We start from the raw sequence: 24,702 nt of genomic DNA on the forward strand, positions 1-24,702 counted from the left end.
GGAAGAAACCTAGAAGTCTATGTGGATGATTTGGTGATCAAAAGCAGGGAGGAAAAACAAATGCTAAAAGACATCGAAGAAACCCTTGGGCGCCTAAAGGAAGTTAACATGAAGCTCAATCCGAGCAAATGCACTTTCGGCGTACAAGAGGGCAAATTTCTAGGTGTAATGGTCACCAAGGATGGTTTCAAGGTGAACCCTGAGAAGGTGGAGGCCATCCTTGACATGCCCTCGCCATCCACCATGAAAGAAGTCCAGAAGCTGAATGGTAGATTGGTTTCAATCAACAGGTTCCTAGCGAACCATGCAAGCAAATCTACCCCATTTGTCAATACATTGAGAAACTGCTTAAAGAAAAGCCAGTTCAAATGGACTCCTGAGGCCGAGCAAGCTTTCAGTGAGATAAAAGAATGTTTGATAAATTTGCCCGCGCTCACAGCTCCACTTCCTGGTGAAACTTTGACATTGTACCTATCAGCAGGAGAGCGCGCCATCGGCGCAGTATTATTGGTGGATCGCAAGGGAATCCAAACGCCAATATACTATGTGAGTCGGGTGCTGACAGATCCTGAGACGCGCTACTCCATCATGGAAAAGTTAGTTTTGTCACTAACACACGCGTCGCGCAAGCTTCATAGATATTTCAATGGTCATCCCATTGAAGTTCTGACTGGTTACAACATCCAGCAAGTCTTGCGGCGCCCCGCGCTCTCGGGAAGGCTGACAAAGTGGGCGCTGGAATTAGGTGAGCACACAATCGCCTATAAGCCCCGTCCAGCAATAAAGGGACAAGTCTTGGCTGATTTCATTGCAGAAGTCCCCGAAGGAAAAATTGAAGAGGCTCAGCGCGAGGTAGACCCTCCGCGAGCCAATGATGAAGAAAATGTGTGGAGATTATTCACCGACGGAGCTTCAAACAACGAAGGATCCGGCGTAGGCCTCAAGCTGGTGGATCCAGAGAATCATGAATATACTTACGCCATCAGGTTGGACTTCAAGAGCACCAACAATGAAGCTGAGTATGAAGCCTTGCTGGCTGGCCTGCGCATCGCGCAGAAATTCGGAGTTAAAAAGCTAGAGGCCCATGTTGATTCATACTTGGTTGCAGGACAGGTCAATGGCCTTTATGATGCCAAGGAGAACACCGTGCCTCTGTATCTAGAGCAGGCGAAAAAGCTCATCGAGCAATTTGACTGCTTCAGAATCATTCATATCCCGCGCAGCGAAAATAAGTCTGCTGACGCGCTGAGCAAGATGGCATCAACCAGCTTCGATCACTTTGGCAAAGATGTCAGGGTGGAAGTATTGAGCAACCCGTCGGTGGGAGCGAAGTCTGTCCTTGTAACTCATACAACCCCTTCATCATGGATAACTCCAGTAATGGAATTCTTGAAGGAGGGAAAAGTACCAGACGATCGCGCACAGGCGAGGAAGATAAGACACAAGTCGCAGAACTATGAACTGCTTGATGGTACATTATATCGACGCTCTTATCTGGGACCGCTCATGAAATGCCTAGATGCTGAGGAAGCAAGCTATGTGATCAGAGAGATACACGAGGGAATCTGTGGAAAACATGCTGGCCCGCGCATGGTGTTTACCACGGCAATGAGCGCAGGTTACTATTGGCCAGGCATGTACTTGGACGCTTTAAAAGAGATCCAAAAATGCAAAGCATGTCAGAGCTATGCGCCAAACACCATGCGGCCAAAGAACAACTTGATTCCGGTGACCTCCGCATGGCCTTTCCACAAATGGGCAATCGATATTGTGGGTCCCCTACCGCAAGCGCAAGGGCGAGTAAAATTTTTGGTAGTGGCAGTAGACTATTTTATAAAATGGGTTGAAGCCAAGCCACTAGCAAAAATCACAGCCGAAGCGATGAAGCAGTTTATTTGGAGCCACATCATATGCCGTTTTGGCTTGCCCATGGAAATTGTGAGCGATAATGGCAAACAATTCACTGACAGGAAGATATCAAACTGGCTCAAGGAATTGCGCATCAGCCAAATCTTCACTTCGGTATACCACCCTCAGGGGAATGGCCAAGTGGAGCGCGCGAATCAAAGCTTGTTAAATGGGCTGAAGAAAAGGTTGGAGGGAGAATCCCATTCTTGGGTCGAAGAGCTACCTAATGTCCTGTGGGCACACAGGACATTAAGCAAAACCAGCAATGGCGAATCCCCGTTCAGCCTAACCTATGGAACGGAGGCAATGATTCCAGCAGAAATTGGATGCCCATCCCATAGAGTGCTCATGATGAGCAAGATTGATAACGAGCGCGAAAGAAGGTTGGATCTCAACTTACTTGAAGGGCGCAGAGAGGCGGCTATCATCAGTGAAGCCAAATACAAGAAAAAACTGGAAAAATATTACAACCAGCGTGTGAAAGAATGCCACTTCAAGAAAAATGATTTTGTTCTTCGAAACAATGAAGCTAGCCGCGCGATACCCCTTGGAAAAATGTCCCCCAATTGGGAGGGACCTGTAACGATTCCGGCAAATCCAGGTATACCCTAGCCGGAATATACTATTTACGTGTAATTTAATACTGATTATATGAGTTATAGTACGTTTATACGAGTATATATGATTCATAGTACGAGTCATACTCGATTATATAGTGAATCGTATTGGAATTACAATTAACCAATGAACGATTATTGAAACCCGAACGAATCGGGAATTACATTATAGACGAAGTATATAATGTTTAAGTGATGTTTGCGAAGTATTAATGCTTCGGGTTAGGTGAATTATACCACAGAAAAAGGATTTCGATTTAATGGTACGTCGGTACGCTAAACGAAACCTTTAACACCAAACCAAGCAAGAGACGATCAATCAAGCCGAAAAAGATGCGTAATTATTAATAATATGATGTTTTAATGTCATGGGTTAAGTTTTTAAAGTTTTTAAATCAGTTTTATGTAAATTTTATTTTAACCCGAAAAACGACCATTTTATGCTCGTTTTAAGCCGAATTACGAGTTTAAACGAGAAACGAACTGAACCAGACTATCCACAACATTATCCGGATTGTGTAATCCAAATGTGTGGCCATGGTTTGAGATGTGGGCCCCCCCCCACACCACCACTTGGCCGGCCTTGTTATACACACACACATTCCATTTTTCTTTTTTTTACTTCACAAACTCTCTCAAATTCTCTCAAGTCTTCAAGTATTCTTCCAAATCATCAAGTTTTAACCAAAATTTTCAAGGTATATACATGTTTTAAGGCTTGATTCTTGTTTATAACTCTATAATCTTGAGAAAAGGAAGTTTCATGTGAAAAATGGGTGAAAACCCGAGATGGAACCGATTCTCGTGTGATCAAGGGATGTATACAAGTTATACAAAGGATCTTGATCCAAGTGATGAGTTAAAAGTGTTTAGAACGAAATTTTACGGTTGAAATATTGTCAAATGAGTTTTCCATGTGAAAGACGGGTGAAAGCTCGAGATGAAACCGACTCTTGCATAATCAAGAGATGTATACATGTTATACAAGGGATCTTGGTCCAAGAAATGAGTAAAAAGAGTCGAGAACGGATTTTTACGGTTAAAACATTTGTTTTTACTTAAAAACCGACACTATGAAATAAATGGTTTGATTGTTGGTAAAGTTTGCTTGGTATAGTGTTATTGTGCATGTAAGTGTTGTATCTAGTGGCTAGCAAAGGCTAGAAACCCGGATCTTTGCGATCTAACGCTAGAAAACACAAGATAGTTCGGTTTTCGTGTGTATATGAAATTTGGACAGATTGTAGCACGCTTAGAGTCGGGTCACGAAATTTCACAGAGATGATCTACACATGAAAATAAGAGATCTGTGAATTTTTGGTAATTGTTGGATAAAAGATGAATATTTGGTGAATTTAATGCTCGGTTTTGGCCAAAAATGGTGAAAAATAGCTAAACTTGATGAAAAATTCTGATAAATTTAGGATAAGCTTTTTATAACATATAAAAGTCACACACAAAATTTGAGCTCAGTTGGAAAAGTCTAAAGGGGCTTTTCGGTAAAACGAGTTCTAGGGCTTTCTAGCTCGGTTTTTGTGAAAATGGCTTGAAATATGAGTTTTGGGTTCTGGAAAAATTCCATGGAGTCATGAGAATGGCAAGGATCATCCTGGAAAAATTTGGGATTTTTCTAAAGTTTTTGGTATTTTTGACATATTTAGTGTTTTAATAAGGTTTAAAAATAGATAAATAAAGGTAAATATAAGAAAATAAATCTGGAAAATTTTTATAAAGTTTCTTACTGTCAAAATAAGTGTTGTGCAAAATTTCAAGACCCGAGACTAAACGGGTAATTATTTGTGCTAAAAAGAACATAAAAACAAATTTCTAAAGCTTAAAACGTGTAAAACGGCAAAACTCGCATAAGCGAGCTGACTGGTATATAAAAACCTAAAAATTGACCATTTTCATAAAACTAAGTAAATTAAGTAAAAATAAATCATCCGAAAATAATTCGGATGATTTGGGTAATTTTACCCGATTTTACTGTTTCCGGCACCTAAATGACGGAATCGGGCCCCGCGGCCAAACGGGGTGTCCAAACCGAGCTCTAATTTCATCACTTTAACTAAAATAACAGTCAAACACCATTTTTGGGTTAAGTGTGAATAAACCTATTTTTGAAACTAAAAACGGACGACCGTGCTAGGCACGCAAATCAAGGAAAACATAAAAATGATAATTTTGACCGTCCGACTCTAAGTAATGGCACAATCTGAGTCCTTAGGAGTGTCACGGGGTTAACATTGTCCCCGGATCGAGTACAGTACTGGGTTAACAATGTCCCCAGATGTGCCGATTAAAACGGATTTAAATTATGGGAATTATATAGTAACGACTAGATATTATATTACAGATCCAGGCACGTAGCTGTTCATTGTATTACCCACCGACTCACAAAAAGGTGAGTTTTCACGAGCCCCTTTTAATGAACTGTTTTTAAATATATTTTCCCGGGGCGGAAAACATGTCTTATTTAAAGTATTTAAGTACATACCGATCGTATGGAAATACTTGTATATTTATATATATATGGTTTGATGCACAGAATATATAAATTGTTTATCATGTGTTATTGTTCTGGGGTAACATAGTTCCCAGGGGTTATTATTGTTCTGGGGTAACATAGTTCCCAGGGGTTATTATTGTTCTGGGGTAACATAGTTCCCAGGGGTTATTATTGTTCTGGGGTAACAAAGTTCCCAGGGGTATTTATTGTTCTGGGGTAACATAGTTCCCAGGGGTTATTATTGTTCTGGGGTAACGTAGTTCCCAGAGGTTATTATTGTTCTGGGGTAACATAGTTCCCAGAAAGTTAATGGAAATGTTCTGGGGTAACATAGTTCCCAGCATGATTATATTGCTAATAAATGATTATTAAAATGATTTGTCAGTGTTTATTTAAATTAGTGAAACTCACCAACTATTCGTAGTTGACCCGTTTTCTTTACATGTTTTCTAGGTATGCCCAAGTTGGAATGATTGATATGTGCTTAACTATCTGTGCTACCTGTTGGAAGCTTGCTGCTCTATGTTTTGTAATGAATTTATTAATGTCTTATCGGTAAAATATGTGTGTAACACCTAGACAGTAACGAAACTTGCAACAATGTAATATGTTATAAATTAATGTAGTGGTATTTTCTTTATAAGCAATGCTGTTGATATCAGATGTGTCTGTTGCATCCCGTGTACGTTTCCGCTGCAGTTACGGGGTGTTACAGAACTTGGTATCAGAGCCATTGGTTATAAAGAATTAGGATGTCTGCAAAAGATACCTAAAATATAACCAGTAGCTCAAGTATTATAGGATCTGAATATCAACTAATAATTTATTGTGACGGGATCTGGATGAACTTGGATGGACAAGTGAGTTATTATGGTCCGGAACATAATAACAGACTTGTCTGCACGGGAGAATTCAGGGGAAGTCACGAGGAACTTTAAATAGGTAAAATTGGCAACATATGTGTAAATATATGATAATATTATTATGTTGTAAAATTGTATAAATAAGTATGTATTACTTTGATTATGAATTACACTATGGAAAGAACTATATGCTTGTTAACTTGTGTGCAGGTAAAAATGTCAAGCCCGCATAGCTTATCAGTAGAGGAGGATCCGGAGGATGTTAGCCCCGGAAACTCCGGGAGCCTACACGTGTCATCTGACTCCGAGCCCAGCGAGGCGAGTCACAGGAGCTCGAGCCAGTCCTCCCCGGCCCGGATCGTCAGATCCCCTACTCCCCTCGCACCGCAGGCCACCTCTGTCCCTCCGGGATTTGGTCCTCGCCTTACGGCGCGGATCAGCATTCCGCGTGTCCCACCGACCTCTCCCCCACCCCGACCTGCTACTCGTCGGGGAGAGTCCTCATCCCAGCCCGAGCCGATGGCTCTACCTGTCTGGGGCCTTCCCAGACAGGAGCGGGAGGCGGTAGCCTGGCTACGAGTGCTCACAGAGCAAGTAAATGAGCACTCAGCCGCCCTGATCGTGGGGGTACAGAGACGAGTGTACCTTGGTGACCGCATACTGGATTGCCAGTATGCAATCGAACGGTTGACCAGGGAGTGCTCGTACTCCCTAATGATGGTTCAGCGGTTGGAGGCGTGGCTCCGGGGGGTGGTGGCAGTAGTGGTGGCGATGGTGGCAGTGATGATGTGGTGGGCATACCACCGTGTTTAGTAGTTATGTTTGGATGGGGATAGTCAGGGACTTTTTTTTGATACTCTGTGTAAGTAGTTAGTGGTTATACTAACACGGAGTGAATCTTGTTTAGTTATGATACAACCACTGGCCCCTAGGGTGGGTCTCTTTTGGGGCATATCTTCATAGATACTTTTGGGTATCATTCAAGCACTGACCCTTTTACGGGTTATGTCGAAATGATACCGACATAGTGCCCTTGTATTAGAACTTAGTTATGTAATGTTGACTGGGAAGTATGTAAACTGATGTTTGTGTAACATGTATCAATGTTTACTAATGAATGAAATATGTATTGTGTTTTATAATTTGAGATGGTATTGATTATATGTATTTCTTATTGTTGTGTAGAATGGCACCGAAACGATCAACGAAAACATCGGAAGTAGATGTGAGCCGTTTGATTGCTCAACAGTTGGAGGCGGCGATACCGGATATAGTATCGCGCATCGCCGCCAGTATTAATAACTCGACCAATCCAACCCCTCCGAGCAATCAAACGCCCATAAATAATGACGGGGAACAAAATGCTAATCCTCCAAGGAATGATAACACTATTCCGAGTAATGACGCACCGCCTAGGGTGGTCGTTACTGACAGCAATGGCCCTATACCTACGGTAGAGACAAACCGTACTGAACCAATTCGTACATCCAGGGGATGTTCGATCAAGGATTTTATGTTGTGCAAGCCATTAGAGTTTAGCGGGTCTGAAGGACCGAATGGGTTAGTTAAATGGATAGAGAAAATAGAATCAGTGGTGAATATTAGCAACTGTCCCGAGGATTGTGTCGTTAAGTACGCCACTTGTACATTCACCGACCATGCCTTGATATGGTGGAACACCATAGTACAGACTCGAGGTCAGGCGGCGACAAACCGCATGACCTGGACAGAGCTTAAGGCTCTCGTTTTGGAACATTTCTGCCCAAAGAATGAATTGCAGAAACTGGAAAATGAGTTGTGGAACCTGGAAATGCAGGGGGCGGATCATTTGGGATATACAAACCGGTTTAATGAGCTGTCACGATTGGTACCATGGTTGGTCACCCCAGAGGCAAAAAGGGTGGAGCGTTATATTTGGGGACTAACTCCAGTAGTGAGGAGTATAGTTAACGCGGGGGGACACCAGACGTATGAGGGTGCAGTGGCACAGGCCGGTATTGTCACGTATGATTTCTTAAGGAGTGGATCACTAAAGGTGACAGGAGAGTCTGCTGGGGGAAAGCGAGGTACGTATGACAATAGGATCCGGGAGAAGCAGCAAGGTAAACGGGCTAGACCCACTGCCCAGAACTACGCTATGACTAGTTCGGGCGTAAGGCAAGAACCGCAGAAGGGAACGTTTCCTAAGTGTGGGAAATGTGGTTACCACCATGGTGGCGTGTGCAAAGAGGTGGTGTGCCACCGGTGCGGCAGGATTGGGCACACAGCACCAAAATGTAGGACAAACCTGAACAACCTAAATCGACAACCGCAACCAATTCGTGCTCAACCATTTAGGACCCAACCAGCCCTGCAGCAAAACCCACAAGGAAACCAATTGGTGACCACTAGTCGTGCCTGCTACGAATGCGGCAGCACGGATCACTTCAAAAGAAACTGCCCGAAACTGAACCAAGGAGGAAACGGGAGACAACCCACGGGTCAGGCATCGTCGTCCAACCCGGCGAGAAGCCGAGCCTTCGTGATAGGGGCGAGCGAAGCACGCCAGGACCCCAGCGTTGTGACAGGTACATTCCTTGTTTCTGACCATTACGCTTCAGTATTATTTGATACGGGTGCTGATAGAAGTTTTGTCTCCGTTAAATTCCTATTAATAGCAAACATGCCGGTTAGTGAATCCATAGAACCCTATACCGTAGAAGTCGCTAACGGTAAGACCATGATAGTCAATCAAATCGTTCGGAATTGTCCTTTTATTCTAAACGAACAATCCTTTCTGATTGACTTGTTACCGGTAGAACTGGGTAGTTTTGATGTGATAGTGGGAATGGATTGGTTAGCACGCAACAAGGTAGAAATAAATTGTGAAAAGAAAGTCGTCAAGATCCGGGTGTCGGATGACGAGGAGGTATTAGTGCAGGGAGAAAAATCCGGCACCATGATACCATTTATATCCCACCTCAAGGTGTTGAAATATATACGTCAGGGATGTGTGGCGTATCTAGCGAGCCTGACGGCCGCTGATTCTGAGGAAAAACGGGTGGACGATATTCCCGTGGTACGCGAATTTCCACAAGTTTTTCCAGAGGAACTTCCTGGATTACCGCCAACCCGACAGGTCGAATTCAGAATCGATCTGTTACCACAAGCTGGCCCTGTTGCTAAGGCCCCTTACAGACTTGCACCGTCCGAGATGCAAGAATTATCCAACCAGTTGCAGGAATTGTTGGATAAGGGATTTATTCGTCCCAGCTATTCCCCGTGGGGTGCACCTGTACTATTTGTGAAAAAGAAGGACGGAAGCCTTCGAATGTGCATTGACTACAGGGAATTGAACAAGTTAACCATCAAAAATAGGTATCCTCTTCCCCGAATCGATGATTTGTTCGACCAACTACAAGGTGCGAGCTATTTCTCAAAGATTGATCTTAGATCGGGATACCACCAAGTTAAAATTCAGGAGGAGGATATCCCAAAAACCGCGTTTCGGACTCGCTACGGCCACTACGAATTTTTAGTTATGCCTTTTGGGCTAACAAATGCGCCGGCAGTATTCATGGATCTCATGAATCGAGTCTGTAAACCCTATCTTGACAAATTCGTCATTGTATTTATTGACGATATTTTGATATACTCGAAGAGTAAAGAAGAGCACGAGCAACACTTAAAGTTAGTTCTAGAGCTCTTGGATCAGGAGAAGTTATATGCAAAATTCTCCAAGTGTAACTTCTGGTTACAAGAGGTGCAATTCCTCGGTCACGTTATAAACCACCAAGGAATACACGTTGATCCGAGTAAGGTTGAAGCAATTAAGAATTGGCAAGCGCCTAAATCTCCAAAGGAAATCCGCCAATTCTTAGGCTTAGCTGGGTACTATCGTCGATTTATTGAGAATTTTTCCAGCATTGCCCAACCTTTAACCCTGCTGACCCAAAAGGATCGAAGGTATGATTGGGGTGAAGAGCAGGAAGCGGCGTTTCAAACGCTAAAGCAAAGATTGTGCCAAGCGCCAATCTTAAGTCTCCCCGACGGAGACGATGGATTTGTTGTATATTGTGACGCATCCCGTAAAGGGTTAGGATGCGTGTTGATGCAAAATAAAAAGGTCATAGCCTATGCGTCTCGACAGTTAAAAGTTCATGAGAAAAACTACACTACTCATGACTTGGAACTGGGTGCAGTCATCTTTGCACTTAAAATCTGGAGACACTATCTCTACGGTACAAAGTGCACCATCTTCACTGATCATAAAAGTTTGCAACACATATTCGATCAGAAAGAATTGAATATGAGGCAACGAAGATGGGTCGAGTTGCTGAGTGACTATGACTGTGACATTCGATATCACCCTGGCAAGGCTAACGTCGTAGCCGATGCCTTGAGTAGGAAGGATCGGGTTAAACCATTGCGAGTGCGGGCGTTGGGGATGATAGTCCGGTCAAACCTTTCGGATTTGATTCGAGTCGCTCAACGCGAGGCGTTGAAAGAGGACCAATTGGATAAAGAAGGACTTTTCGGGAACGAGAAGAATTTCGAACAGCGTGTGGACGAAATTCTCTATTTCAAAAGTCGGATTTGGATTCCGACCCTCCATGACTTTCGTGAATTAATCATGGACGAAGCGCATAAATCGAAATATTCCATACATCCGGGATCGGATAAAATGTACCAGGATGTGAAAGAATTTTACTGGTGGCCAGGTATGAAAAAGAATATAGCCACATACGTCGGCAAGTGTACGACGTGTGCGAGAGTTAAGGCGGAGCACCAGAAGCCCTCGGGAATGCTGCAACAGCCGGAAATTCCCGAATGGAAGTGGGAGCAGATCACAATGGATTTTGTGACACATCTCCCCAAGACACCCCGAGGTCATGATGCGATTTGGGTAATCGTGGATCGATTAACCAAATCGGCACATTTTATTCCGATTAGGAATACTTTTAACACTGAGAGACTTGCGCAGATTTATATAAGTGAAATAGTGTCTCGTCATGGCATCCCCATCTCGATCATCTCCGATAGGGATAGCCATTTCACCTCCAAACTTTGGCAAGCTGTCCAAGAAGCATTGGGAACACGTATTGACCTAAGCACAGCTTACCACCCTCAGACCGATGGTCAGTCTGAGAGGACCATTCAAACTTTGGAGGATTTGCTTCGTGCCTGCGTACTGGACTTTAAGGGAAACTGGGATCAACATCTCCCACTCGTTGAATTTTCCTATAATAACAGTTACCATAGCAGTATAAAGGCAGCACCTTATGAAGCATTGTATGGGCGGAAGTGCCGATCACCACTTTGCTGGTCTGAAGTGGGTGACTCGCAGATCAATAGATCGGAGCTGGTCCAGGAGACGACCAGCAAGATTCTTGAAATTAAGAACAACTTGAAAGCCGCGCGGGATCGGCAAAAGAGTTATGCCGATACCCGTCGAAAACCGTTGTCATTTGAGAAGGGTGAAAAGGTATATTTGAAAGTATCACCCTGGAAAGGAGTGGTCAGATTTGGAAAGGCGGGGAAGTTGGCCCCTAGATACATTGGACCATTCAACATCACTGCAAAGATCGGTCCGGTAGCTTACCGACTAGAACTGCCTGAGGAACTAAGTGCAGTTCATAACGTGTTTCATGTGTCAAATTTGAAAAGATGTCTGGCGGATGAGACATCGGTGTTACCCTTAGAGGGTGTTCAAATAAGTGATAGGCTCAACATTGTAGAGGAGCCCATAGAAATAGTAGACGGGAAAATCAAGCAACTTAGACACAATAAGATCTCGTTGGTCAAGGTTAGATGGAATTCGCAACGAGGCCCAGAATTTACTTGGGAACGAAAGGACGAATTTCGGAAGAAATACCCCCACCTATTTCCTCAAAAGGAAGTAGTTGTCGCGTAAAATTTCGAGGACGAAATTTTTATAACGGGGGGAGAATGTAACGATTCCGGCAAATCCAGGTATACCCTAGCCGGAATATACTATTTACATGTTATTTAATACTGATTATATGAGTTATAGTACGTTTATACGAGTATATATGATTCATAGTACGAGTCATACTCGATTATATAGTGAATCGTATTGGAATTACAATTAACCAATGAACGATTATTGAAACCCGAACGAATCGGGAATTACATTATAGACGAAGTATATAATGTTTAAGTGATGTTTGTGAAGTATTAATGCTTCGGGTTAGGTGAATTATAGCACAGAAAAAGGATTTCGATTTAATGGTACGTCGGTACGCTAAACGAAACCTTTAACACCAAACCAAGCAAGAGACGATCAATCAAGCCGAAAAAGATGCGTAATTATTAATAATATGATGTTTTAATGTCATGGGTTAAGTTTTTAAAGTTTTTAAATCAGTTTTATGTAAATTTTATTTTAACCCGAAAAACGACCATTTTATGCTCGTTTTAAGCCGAATTACGAGTTTAAACGAGAAACGAACTGAACCAGACTATCCACAACATTATCCGGATTGTGTAATCCAAATGTGTGGCCATGGTTTGAGATGTGGGCCCCCCCCACACCACCACTTGGCCGGCCTTGTTATACACACACACATTCCATTTTTCTTTTTTTTACTTCACAAACTCTCTCAAATTCTCTCAAGTCTTCAAGTATTCTTCCAAATCATCAAGTTTTAACCAAAATTTTCAAGGTATATACATGTTTTAAGGCTTGATTCTTGTTTATAACTCTATAATCTTGAGAAAAGGAAGTTTCATGTGAAAAATGGGTGAAAACCCGAGATGGAACCGATTCTTGTGTGATCAAGGGATGTATACAAGTTATACAAAGGATCTTGATCCAAGTGATGAGTTAAAAGTGTTTAGAACGAAATTTTACGGTTGAAATATTGTCAAATGAGTTTTCCATGTGAAAGACGGGTGAAAGCTCGAGATGAAACCGACTCTTGCATAATCAAGAGATGTATACATGTTATACAAGGGATCTTGGTCCAAGAAATGAGTAAAAAGAGTCGAGAACGGATTTTTACGGTTAAAACATTTGTTTTTACTTAAAAACCGACACTATGAAATAAATGGTTTGATTGTTGGTAAAGTTTGCATGGTATAGTGTTATTGTGCTTGTAAGTGTTGTATCTAGTGGCTAGCAAAGGCTAGAAACCCGGATCTTTGCGATCTAACGCTAGAAAACACAAGATAGTTCGGTTTTCGTGTGTATATGAAATTTGGACAGATTGTAGCACGCTTAGAGTCGGGTCACGAAATTTCACAGAGATGATCTACACATGAAAATAAGAGATCTGTGAATTTTTGGTAATTTTTGGATAAAAGATGAATATTTGGTGAATTTAATGCTCGGTTTTGGCCAAAAATGGTGAAAAATAGCTAAACTTGATGAAAAATTCTGAAAAATTTAGGATAAGCTTTTTATAACATATAAAAGTCACACACAAAATTTGAGCTCAGTTGGAAAAGTCTAAAGGGGCTTTTCGGTAAAACGAGTTCTAGGGCTTTCTAGCTCGGTTTTTGTGAAAATAGCTTGAAATATGAGTTTTGGGTTCTGGAAAAATTCCATGGAGTCATGAGAATGGCAAGGATCATCCCGGAAAAATTTGGGATTTTTCTAAAGTCTTTTGGTATTTTTGACATATTTAGTGTTTTAATAAGGTTTAAAAATAGATAAATAAAGGTAAATATAAGAAAATAAATCTGGAAAATTTTTATAAAGTTTCTTACTGTCAAAATAAGTGTTGTGCAAAATTTCAAGACCCGAGACTAAACGGGTAATTATTTGTGCTAAAAAGAACATAAAAACAAATTTCTAAAGCTTAAAACGTGTAAAACGGCAAAACTCGCATAAGCGAGCTGACTGGTATATAAAAACCTAAAAATTGACCATTTTCATAAAACTAAGTAAATTAAGTAAAAATAAATCATCCGAAAATAATTCGGATGATTTGGGTAATTTTACACGATTTTACTGTTTCCGGCACCTAAATGACGGAATCGGGCCCCGCGGCCAAACGGGGTGTCCAAACCGAGCTCTAATTTCATCACTTTAACTAAAATAACAGTCAAACACCATTTTAGGGTTAAGTGTGAATAAACTCATTTTTGAAACTAAAAACGGACGACCGTGCTAGGCACGCAAATCAAGGAAAACATAAAAATGATAATTTTGACCGTCCGACTCTAAGTAATGGCACAATCTGAGTCCTTAGGAGTGTCACGGGGTTAACATTGTCCCCGGATCGAGTACAGTACTGGGTTAACAATGTCCCCAGATGTGCCGATTAACACGGATTTAAATTATGGGAATTATATAGTAACGACTAGATATTATATTACAGATCCAGGCACGTAGCTGTTCATTGTATTACCCACCGACTCACAAAAAGGTGAGTTTTTACGAGCCCCTTTTAATGAACTGTTTTTAAATATATTTTCCCGGGGCGGAAAACATGTCTTATTTAAAGTATTTAAGTACATACCGATCGTATGGAAATACTTGTATATTTATATATATATGGTTTGATGCACAGAATATATAAATTGTTTATCATGTGTTATTGTTCTGGGGTAACATAGTTCCCAGGGGTTATTATTGTTCTGGGGTAACATAGTTCCCAGGGGTTATTATTGTTCTGGGGTAACATAGTTCCCAGGGGTTATTATTGTTCTGGGGTAACATAGTTCCCAGGGGTATTTATTGTTCTGGGGTAACATAGTTCCCAGGGGTTATTACTGTTCTGGGGTAACGTAGTTCCCAGAGGTTATTATTGTTCTGGGGTAACATAGTTCCCAGAAAGTTAATGGAAATGTTCTGGGGTAACATAGTTCCCAGCATGATTATATTGCTAATAAATGATTATTAAAATGATTTGTCAGTGTTTATTTAAATTAGTGAAACTCACCAACTATTCGTAGTTGACCCGTTTTCTTTACATGTTTTCTAGGTATGCCCAAGTTGGAATGATTGATATGTGCTTAACTATCTGTGCTACCTGTTGGAAGCTTGCTGCTCTATGTTTTGTAATGAATTTATTAATGTCTTATCGGTAAAATATGTGTGTAACACCTAGACAGTAACGAAACTTGCAACAATGTAATATGTTATAAATTAATGTAGTGGTATTTTCTTTATAAGCAATGCTGTTGATATCAGATGTGTCTGTTGCATCCCGTGTACGTTTCCGCTGCGGTTACGGGGTGTTACAGGACCTTATCAAGTCTCGGAAGAATTGGGAAAAGGCGCATACGCTTTAAAAGATTTGAATGGAAAGAAGATCCCGCGTGCATGGAACGCGGCACAGCTTAGAAAATGTTTCATGTAAAAATGTCAAGTTTTTAATCAAGGCTTTTTAAGCCATTATGAATAATGATACGCGCTATCTTCTCTTAATGTGGATTCTATTACCTTTTGCATACATGTTTCACACTTCCCTTTATTAATTTTGAGCAATATGACAACATTGTATTGACATCAAAACGAAATAAAAACGAAGTAAAACATACATGCGCGAGCTTCAAGCTCAAACGCGTTAACGAGTCTTAACTCTAAAACGTCAGGGGCTTAGCCCAATTCTATTACCTTTTGCATACATGTTTCACACTTCCCTTTATTAATTTTGAGCAATATGACAACATTGTATTGACATCAAAACGAAATAAAACGAAGTAAAACATACATGCGCGAGCTTCAAGCTCAAACGCGTTAACGAGTCGTAACTCTAAAACGTCAGGGCCTTAGCCCAATAATGTGAGCCTTAGCTCAGGGCCTTAGCCCAATAATGTGAGCCTTAGCTCAAATCACTCACAACATCCATCCTACATGCTGCGCAACCTGACCATAAAAATACCTAAGCACAACTAAGGCAAAGCAAATGCCAAAACATAGTTGTTAAGGTCTCAGGTAGAGGTCGCGCATGAAATTGTAATGGATATCTGAGTAGCACATATTGACACGTAAAGGCTAAAAAACTCATAATTCCATGCGCGATAACGTCGCGCAAAAGAGGAATAATGAAAACGCCAAGGCACGTGTCAACATAATCAAGATATGGCAAAATCACTTAGAATATGACAAGGATTAAGTATAATAATTTCCTTACAACCTTGTTCTTATTTCAACGTGCAAGCATATCTTATATTCAACAAGCAAACATGCAATATAAAGAGATGAATGGGGAATGCGCAAGATGCGAAGAAGGGAAAAACAAAATTTCATTCCAAAGCATTGAAATTTACAAGTTTACAAGATGATGAGATACAAAATACAAATAAAAATAAAAAAAAAAACATGAAGGGCTTCTCAAGTCTCCACGTCGACGTCAGCCTCTTCATAGTCCTCATCACCGCCCTCAGCATCTGGCGCAGCCCGCTCCTCGTAATCTCCAAACTGACCATAGTCAAGTTGTTCATCCTGAATGGAGTCTTCTATCACAATAGTGTCAGGAGCGGATCCTTTGGCCACGCTAGAGCCGCTAGCAGGGGCAGCATGCCCCGCGCCATCATCGCCGCCACCAGCCCCCTCGCACTCGTCAAGTAATTTCTTTAGCGCGCCGAGATCGGGCTGGTCAGCAAGCGCGGATTTCTGCAAATCATAAGGAAAAGTATGAGTACAAAAAGACTTGGAAAATAAATCAAGGTAATCTCATTAAGGATAAAATACCTGCGCAAGGATGGGGATGGGAGTATTCAAATACTTCTCCCCCATCGCAGCCATGTCCGCGCAGGCAACGTTGCTCTGATAAGGGTACTCGGATGGGTTCTTCTTCAACATGCCATATTCATAGCCATCCGTAAACCCTTCAGCTCGACCCACCAAGCGCGCGGCAGCGTTGCAATCCATCACAAGGGCCTGAAACTCGTCTGAGTATTTCATCGCGTAAGCGCAACGAGTCATGCCCTGTGAGATTAGCCATTGGCGATCCTGCGCGAGGGAAGCAACAGACGTCTCGAGGGCAGGAATCTGAGAGTTTAACAACTCAACAGTTTCCTTAGTCTTTTTCAGCTCCTCTTTGTCGGACGCTGATGCCGCCAAGGCTTCTTTCTTTTCCGCCCGCGCAAGCTCGATTGCTTCCTGGCTAGACGCTGCCGTCGCCAAGGCTTCATCTTTTTTGGCCTGCGCGGCCGCCAGCTCCCTCTTCAGGCGCGCAACCTCACTCTCCAGCGATGATTTGTCAGTTATAGACTGGACAAGAGCTTGGTCACGCGCCTCCGCGTCCAGCTCCAAGTCGCGCACTCTACGCTCGTACTTGGCCGCGTCCGCCTCGGCTGCCTGAAGCTTCTCCCGCGCAGCCTGGAGCTCATGCCCGCGCTTCACAAAGGCGGTGTTGGCACTTGTCCTGTTCTCACTGAGCTCTGCTTGGAGCTTCTCAGCTCTCTCTCGAGCATCAGAAAGATGCCAAGCAGATACTTTAGCCTCTTGCTTGGCTTCCGCAAGAGCATCACGTACCTTTACGTAATCATAGCGAAGCTCTTGGGAGGCAGCAAAGAAAGCCGACCCAGCAAACAGATGATCTTTAAGCAAGTCATCGCGAGCGCGGGCCTCCTGAAACCTCCTTTCAGCTGGAGGCGCAGAATGAGCCCAGAAGTCCTCACACACACCCATGGACTGAAATGAGCTGTCCTCAGTAATGTTCCATCTCGGGCGGTAGATGTGATCGGCTTCCTGCAAACACAAAGTAATGATCTAAGTCATCAAAACACTAATATGAAAGTACGCGCAGCGGAGCAAAAACGAACTTATACCTGCGGGGACGAAGCAGAAAAGTCAGCGGCAGGCCCACGAGAAGACGGCGCCGCAAAACCTCGTGGCGCTGCAGGGCTGGCGCAGCCGCTATCGGAGCCTTCAGCTTGAACCTCCTTATCCTCCTCTGAAACAGGCCTTTTCTCCTGCGACCTAGAATCAAAATCAGTCTCGCGAGGAGGGCTGTGCGCAGGAGGAGGTGAGGGAGGTCTCGACGCCGCCAGATCGGCGCGTAAAACGGCCTCCTGCTCCTTAGTAATCCCGATGAGGGGAGATTCGTCGCTTGCAGGAGCAGGAGCAGAGCCAACGGCGCTGGCACCGGCGCCAGGAGTGCCGCCAGCAGCTTGTACGCCAGCTACGACTCCTATGAAAAATCAACAAAAAGAAATGGTTCATGACTTGAGCTAAAAGAAAAAAGTCAGAAAATAAAAGCACAATACGTACCTTGGCGCAACTCCGTTCGCGAGGCAAACATCGCCATGAAGTCCATTCTACCCTTTTTCGAGGGTAAAACAGGGGACTTCGAAGCGACCTCCGGCGCAGCCTCGGCATCTTGTTGCGCTTGAGGTTGATCCACCAAGGTCGCCGGCTCTACAAACATTTGAGTAAGCAAAGATTCATTAGTAATTCAATCAGAATCGCGCTCATAGAACCATAAAAGATTAGCAAAGGATAAGCAAAGTATACCTATCGAAGGCGCAACGCCGCTTCCCTTTTCCACCGCGTGAAGGGAGGAGGTAGTCGCACCATACCTCGTGTGGACAGGAGGTCTGCCCACTTTTTGAGGCAGGGAAGACAAGGGAAACTTGGAGGGAAACTCCTGGGTTTTCTCAAATCCCCCCCGCCTGAGTAGGAGGATCCTGAACAACAGGGGCAACATCTTTCTTCTGTTTCTTACTGGCCCCTGCGCCAGTTTTCCCCTTAGCTTTACGCTTTAGTTGGGGCGCCTCCTCCTCCTCCTCCTCTTCCGCGAGCTCCAGCTCGTAGTTCTCAAGCGCGTCTACAATACGTGCAACAGAAGTGTTAGCCAAATTTGGTATTATAAAGGAAAATGCATAAGTACAAAGGCTTACCTGGCGCATCGCTGTCGAAGAGAAATCCCAGATCAACAGGGATGAACATGTCATCGAAGCGATCGGGGAAGCCAACCTCCCTAGCGCCCAGCGCGACGGAGCCACCCTCCATATGCTCATCATAGGCGGCGTGGACATACTCCTTGCTGACTGCACAAAACAAGTCAAATAATATCAGCAAAAAGAATTCTATTCGCGCAGAAGTAATGCAATGAGATTAACTTACACAGGCCGTCAACTTGGATAACGGGCTCAGTCGCGCTGTCAGCCCACCTCCTGCTCATACCAACCCCCACCAGCGCCTCCTCGCAAATTTTCTTGGCGGGGGATGGTTCGGCAGTCAACTTTTTCACCCAGGCGCCAGTGGGGTTCTTGAAGACACCCACATCCGCAGGCGCAGAAGAGATCGCGCGCATGGTCATGCGGATGGGGATCACACCAGCCCTGATATAAAAAAACCTCTCAGACCAGTCATGAAGGCTCTTGAATGAAACAGTGCAGCACTTGACCTTCTGACTGCGAGGAATAAATGAGAACCAAGAATCTTGGATCTTGGGCTTATAAAAAAATTGAAAGCGACGAGGGGTGGGCTCCTCGCGCTGAGATTTGCACATGAACTCAAAGTGAGTCATGCGCACGAGTCCAAACGGATGGACTTGGGATATATGAATCCCATAAAACCTAAGCACCGCACCCACAAACCTTGTCATCGGGAGACGAAGGTTGCAGTGGGTAAAAAATGGCAGTAAAGGGAAATATAGCCGGTAGGCGGGTCCGCCGCCGTTTGCCCGGCCGCCGGCAACATGCAGCCAAACTCAGGGAGAAAACCCTGAGTATCGATAAGGCTGTCAAGATCGGCCTGCCTCAGTTTGCAGGGCATCTCATCCCACTTCTTCACGGCCTTGGTCCTCCCTACCTCCTCCGATGAGGCCTCAGCAGCCCTCTTCCCCTTGCCGGTCTTCTTCAATGTAGACATCACTAACGATTTCACACGGCAATGGATGGGGGAGATTGTGTTGTCTGAGCTATCAGACATACAACTGTGACAACGAACAAAGGATGCTTCTGAAGAACAGATATCTGGAAGCAGAACAAAGGTAATCGGAATACAAGGAAAGAAAGGAAAGCTTTGAATAAAACAGCAAAGAAGATGAAGAATAAAAACTCTAAGGGCTTGCTTTCATAGGCCCAGGAGAGAGAAAATTTTGGTATTGATCGGACTACACGCGCCCCCACTCGCAGGTGTTCGCCAACGCGAGCGCGACACGTGTCCCTGACACTGTGTGAGGGGACACGAAAAGAAACGATACAGCTGCTGCCAGAGTTCACGCGCCACCACTCGCAGGAACGGACCAACGCGAGCGCGACACGTGTCCCTGACACTATGTGAGGGGACACGAAAGGCAACTGTAGCACCTTGAGCACACGAAAGGTCTGACACGTCTCCATCACTGATGCATGTCAGCAACAACCAACCACGTACAGGGACGATTCGTTTTCAACAAAAAGGATAGAATTTCGCGCAGCGATGAATAATAAGAAGAAAAAGACAAACCCCTACTAAAAGAGCTAACTATTTAGTCTAATATCTATCTTACCTCGCTCGCGCGAGACAAGACACACATTAGACTGGGGGGGCTTGAAGAGGTATGTACCCGCCTCAACACCGAGCGAGGCGGGTCAACCCACAAGATATGGACAAGAGGCTTGAAATCAAGACATTATGAAGGCACAAAGCCAAAACCTACGCGCATGGCGTATATCACATATGCTCACGCATATCACATATGCTCATGCATCACATGCTCAGGCATCATATGCTCAGGCACCACAGATGCTCAGGCATCACATATGCTCACGCATCACATATGCTCACGCATATCACATATGCGCGTGGCGCATCCGCGCGTGGCGCATATCACATGCTCGTGCATATCACATCTGCGCATGAAACATCTGCGCGTGAGAATAAAGGGAAGACCTCGCGCATCCTCAGGATAGGCGCGTATCACACATGCACATAATCAACCTCGTCCTTATCCAAATCAGGATTAGGGCAACCTTGATTGTGCACGTCAGACAACCTTCCAGAAGGTATCTTTTAAAGGAATAATAATATGCTGATGTTGACAGCTGCCAATGAAAGGTGGACAACTCAGCAAAACCCATGTGCTACCACGTGATTATAACCAATGAAAAAGCACCAGGTGTCCCAAAGGACACGTGGCGCAAAGTAATTGGAAGAGGCCAACAAAGCCCTAATTGGGTCTGAGCCCAATCATTGGAAGCCCTAGCACTATAAATACCACATCAACTCCACAAGGAGAGGATCATCAAATATCATCCAATAACATTCAATTACAGACAATTACAGAGTATTCAGCTATTAAGCAATACATTCCATTTCCTTACTCTCATATTATTATCTTCTCCTACAAACACTTATTCTCACACCGGAGGGTTACCCCAAAGAGGACCCCTCTGTCCCTTTCTGAGGGGTAAGTTTACGGTGCTGTTCATTTTGTAGGTGGAAGAACCCAGATCCAGAGAACCATCGGTGAAATAGCATAATCACACCCGAGGAAAGTATATCGTCCACCAGTGAGTCGATCCACGGTTCTTCAGCTAGGTTTGAAAACCTGGTCGTAAACAACTTATAGGTTGTTGTATTACCGAATATACAGTTGGTACTACAGACTTAATCTTCACCGAGTCTGAGGTGATAGCAAAATCCCGTACTAATTTAACCTAAATCAAACACTAATCATATTTAAATCATAAAAAAACTTAAATACCAAAGAACCCTAATACACACCTCAAATTCGAAACCCTAAAATCAAAATTAAAAGACGATTATTTAAATAAAATACCTGCTTGTTGTTATGCTCGTCCACAGCAACTGTGAAGACGGCGGTGGAGCAGATATGGAGTTAGACGGCGACAAAAAGAGTACTCGAACCCGGTCTTAGATTTGTAATCAATGATGAAATTGAGCTCATCATAACATCGGCTTTATTTCTAATTGTAATAGGTAAGAACTCATAGACTCTTCAACACTCAATGAAGATGTAGAGAAAGAAAAAAGATGAATTAAACCAAAATAGGGTTTGAAATTTACCTAAACTCATGATGGCTGTGGTGTGGACGGAGAGATGATCTGATTAAAGGACGATATTGATGAAGATGACGAAACATAACACATGGCTTCTGGTGGTGGAATGGTGAACCACTACCATGGTCTGATGAGAGAGATGAAAGCATTTAGGCTTTGGTGATATTTGCTGGACAGATGAATTCAAAATTTGAACTGTATCGGGAGAATAAGGAATTTGAGCGGGATCTATAAATATTTTTTGTTGGTAAGGTTTTATGCAATAAATAATTGTACATTAAGCTTCAAAAGATTGTATCTCTTAATTTTAAGAGTTTTCAGTGAAATTACCTTTTTTCCCTTCATATATGTATTTTAATATAGTATATATATATAAATTATGTTTATTATGTGTGTTATAGTAATAGATTAAACGAATGATTGATCGAGAGGAAACTTAGACAGAGGTTTTTTACTTTGACAATCAATACTATTATTATCATAGGACTAACCCTCTATATATAGACGATGGATTCAATTCGTTACACATCCCGTAACGAATTGGAGTCCAGTTCGTTAACATTATAGACTCAATAAGGAAACATAACAAATAATTGATTCGTTATGCCCCATTCGTCAACATTCCATGACGAATGGGAACATACATAACAAAAATAAGCCCATTCGTTAAACATCCTTAACGAATGGGTGTTACATTAAACGAACTGGCTAGTTCGTTAAACATCCTTAACGAACTAGCCTTACATTAACGAACTAACTATTTAACATATATATCTTTTTCATTATTATAAAAATAAATACAAAGACGATATATATAAAGACTCGAGACGCCAAAACCGTGCACTAACAAAATCCTAAGCCTGCTCTGCCATTCTTTTGATAACTATTTTTTATTATCAATGATTTCTATTAATAGAAAAGAAGAACCCTTGAATTTACAAAGTTTATTTTTCAAATTTTTCAAGCTTAGTGACATTGGTTCTCAGTTTTTAAATTTCTTGAAATTGATTCTTAATCATGATTAACTTTTCAAAAGTCTCTGTGTTTAGGTCATGATTACTAACTGACGAAGCAATAATATTTTCTTTTGATTTTTCCTCTATCTCAATTGCTTATCGGTAGTTATCACGAATAATTGTCAATTCACAAATCAGTTGGTCATTGTGGCGACGTAATGATTCAAGTCTAGATTTAAATTCACCAAAAAGAACACACTCTTGTTCATTAACAACAAAAGAACTTATATTATTAGATTCAACAGAAAAATATTTAGAGAGTTAGAACTAACCTCTTCTAATTTCGCCATGCAAGCAAAAGTTCTTTGTTGTTCTACACTTGAATAGTCTGTATCTGTTTGTTGATTCATCACTCTCGTCTATAAGCTTATCACCCCTTGCATCTTCAAATTGCTCAATTTGCTCAAAGAATGCTAGATTTGCTTAAATACCCCCATTAGATGTATTACTCAACAGCCTTTAAGACCAATCAATTTCTTCATGAGTAACAAAAGCTTTTGACCATCCTGGTTTGACTGATTCTGCTTCTTTTGGCTTCTCATTGGACTCAAAGTTATTATACTTCTTACTAGAACTTCTATCTTGAGTCCGAGGTCCAAAATATTATTTCTTTGGCTTGTCACATTCCTTGGTGAAATGCCCGAACTCTTGGCAATTGTAGCATTTGACTTCCAACTTATCAAAGTCAATTCTCTTGTTCATGGCAGGCAAGTCTTTTCCCGTCCATTGCATTAACCTTAAAGCTTCCTCACGATCATTGCCATACTCCATTTTAGATCCATCAATTACAAATCATCTGGATTGATCTGATCATAATCTTCATCTGTTAAATCACTTGTAGCAATATTGCTACCCACCAATTGCTCATATGATGTCATGAAAGCACACAAAAAGGCAAATTGTTGCTCGTCCTCCTTCATGTTCACATTTGGTGGTTGTAAAGTTTGAGGAATTGCGTCAGAAGAAGCAAAAGATCCAGATGACATGAAAGATACATTTGGACTAGATTCAATACCTTGTGGAATCTCTTGGTTAGTCTGTGAGTAAAAAGCAGTGATTGGAACATATGTACTACTCAAAGGAAGTATTCCCCCATATATAGTTGGATCTTGATTGTCTTTTGAAGAATTTTGACATTTCATATAATATTCTCTTTCCTCCAACTCCTGCACAAATTCCATTGTAGTGAGATCATCATCCTTGAAAAAGCCATTTTCTTTAAGGACTACCAGATAAGTGGAATATGTAAAAGGTATTGAATTCTTCAAAGTATCATTCTGATTGCTCTGATTAGGAGACATAGATAAATTGTTCATTTCAGCAATTCAATGAAAAAATCTTGTCAACATTGCAGGCACTATCTCCCCTTTAAATTGAAACTTCAGCATAGATTTCTTGCTATCCTTTGTATTTCCCTAGCTTTTCATTTTCAAATGTTGAAACAAAGAAGCACATACAAAAATATTGCTGACTTTGTGGAAAATATTTTCTATTAATGCCATTGTCAAAGTAGAGCACTTGTCTCAATCTCATAGGCTTTCTTTTCTTCAGTTATCATGTTTATAAACGTTTCATTAGTGTACCTAGTAGAATCATCACCAACCACCAATGGTTTGTACACAATATCCAAACTTTGCACAGAGTCTCGAAGGATAGATCCCAAATGAACCCTAAACTTATGTTTCTATTTAGGAAAATCTCATATGATCATGAGTCTCGAGCATAGAGTGTGAGACCCGATATCTGAATCCAAGTTCAACATTAGCTGCATGATGACGTTCTTGGAAGCAATAGCATAAAAGTTTGCTATATTGGAATTTGAAGGGTGAAAATTGTCAATTTTGAAATTTTAGGGTGTAAAATGACAACATTTGAAAAT

The sequence above is a fragment of the Bidens hawaiensis genome, unplaced genomic scaffold (genome assembly GCF_021521415.1).
Source record: "Bidens hawaiensis isolate Kalapana, Puna unplaced genomic scaffold, B.hawaiensis_p1.1 tig00001440_1, whole genome shotgun sequence".
Classification (NCBI taxonomy): Eukaryota; Viridiplantae; Streptophyta; class Magnoliopsida; order Asterales; family Asteraceae; genus Bidens; species Bidens hawaiensis.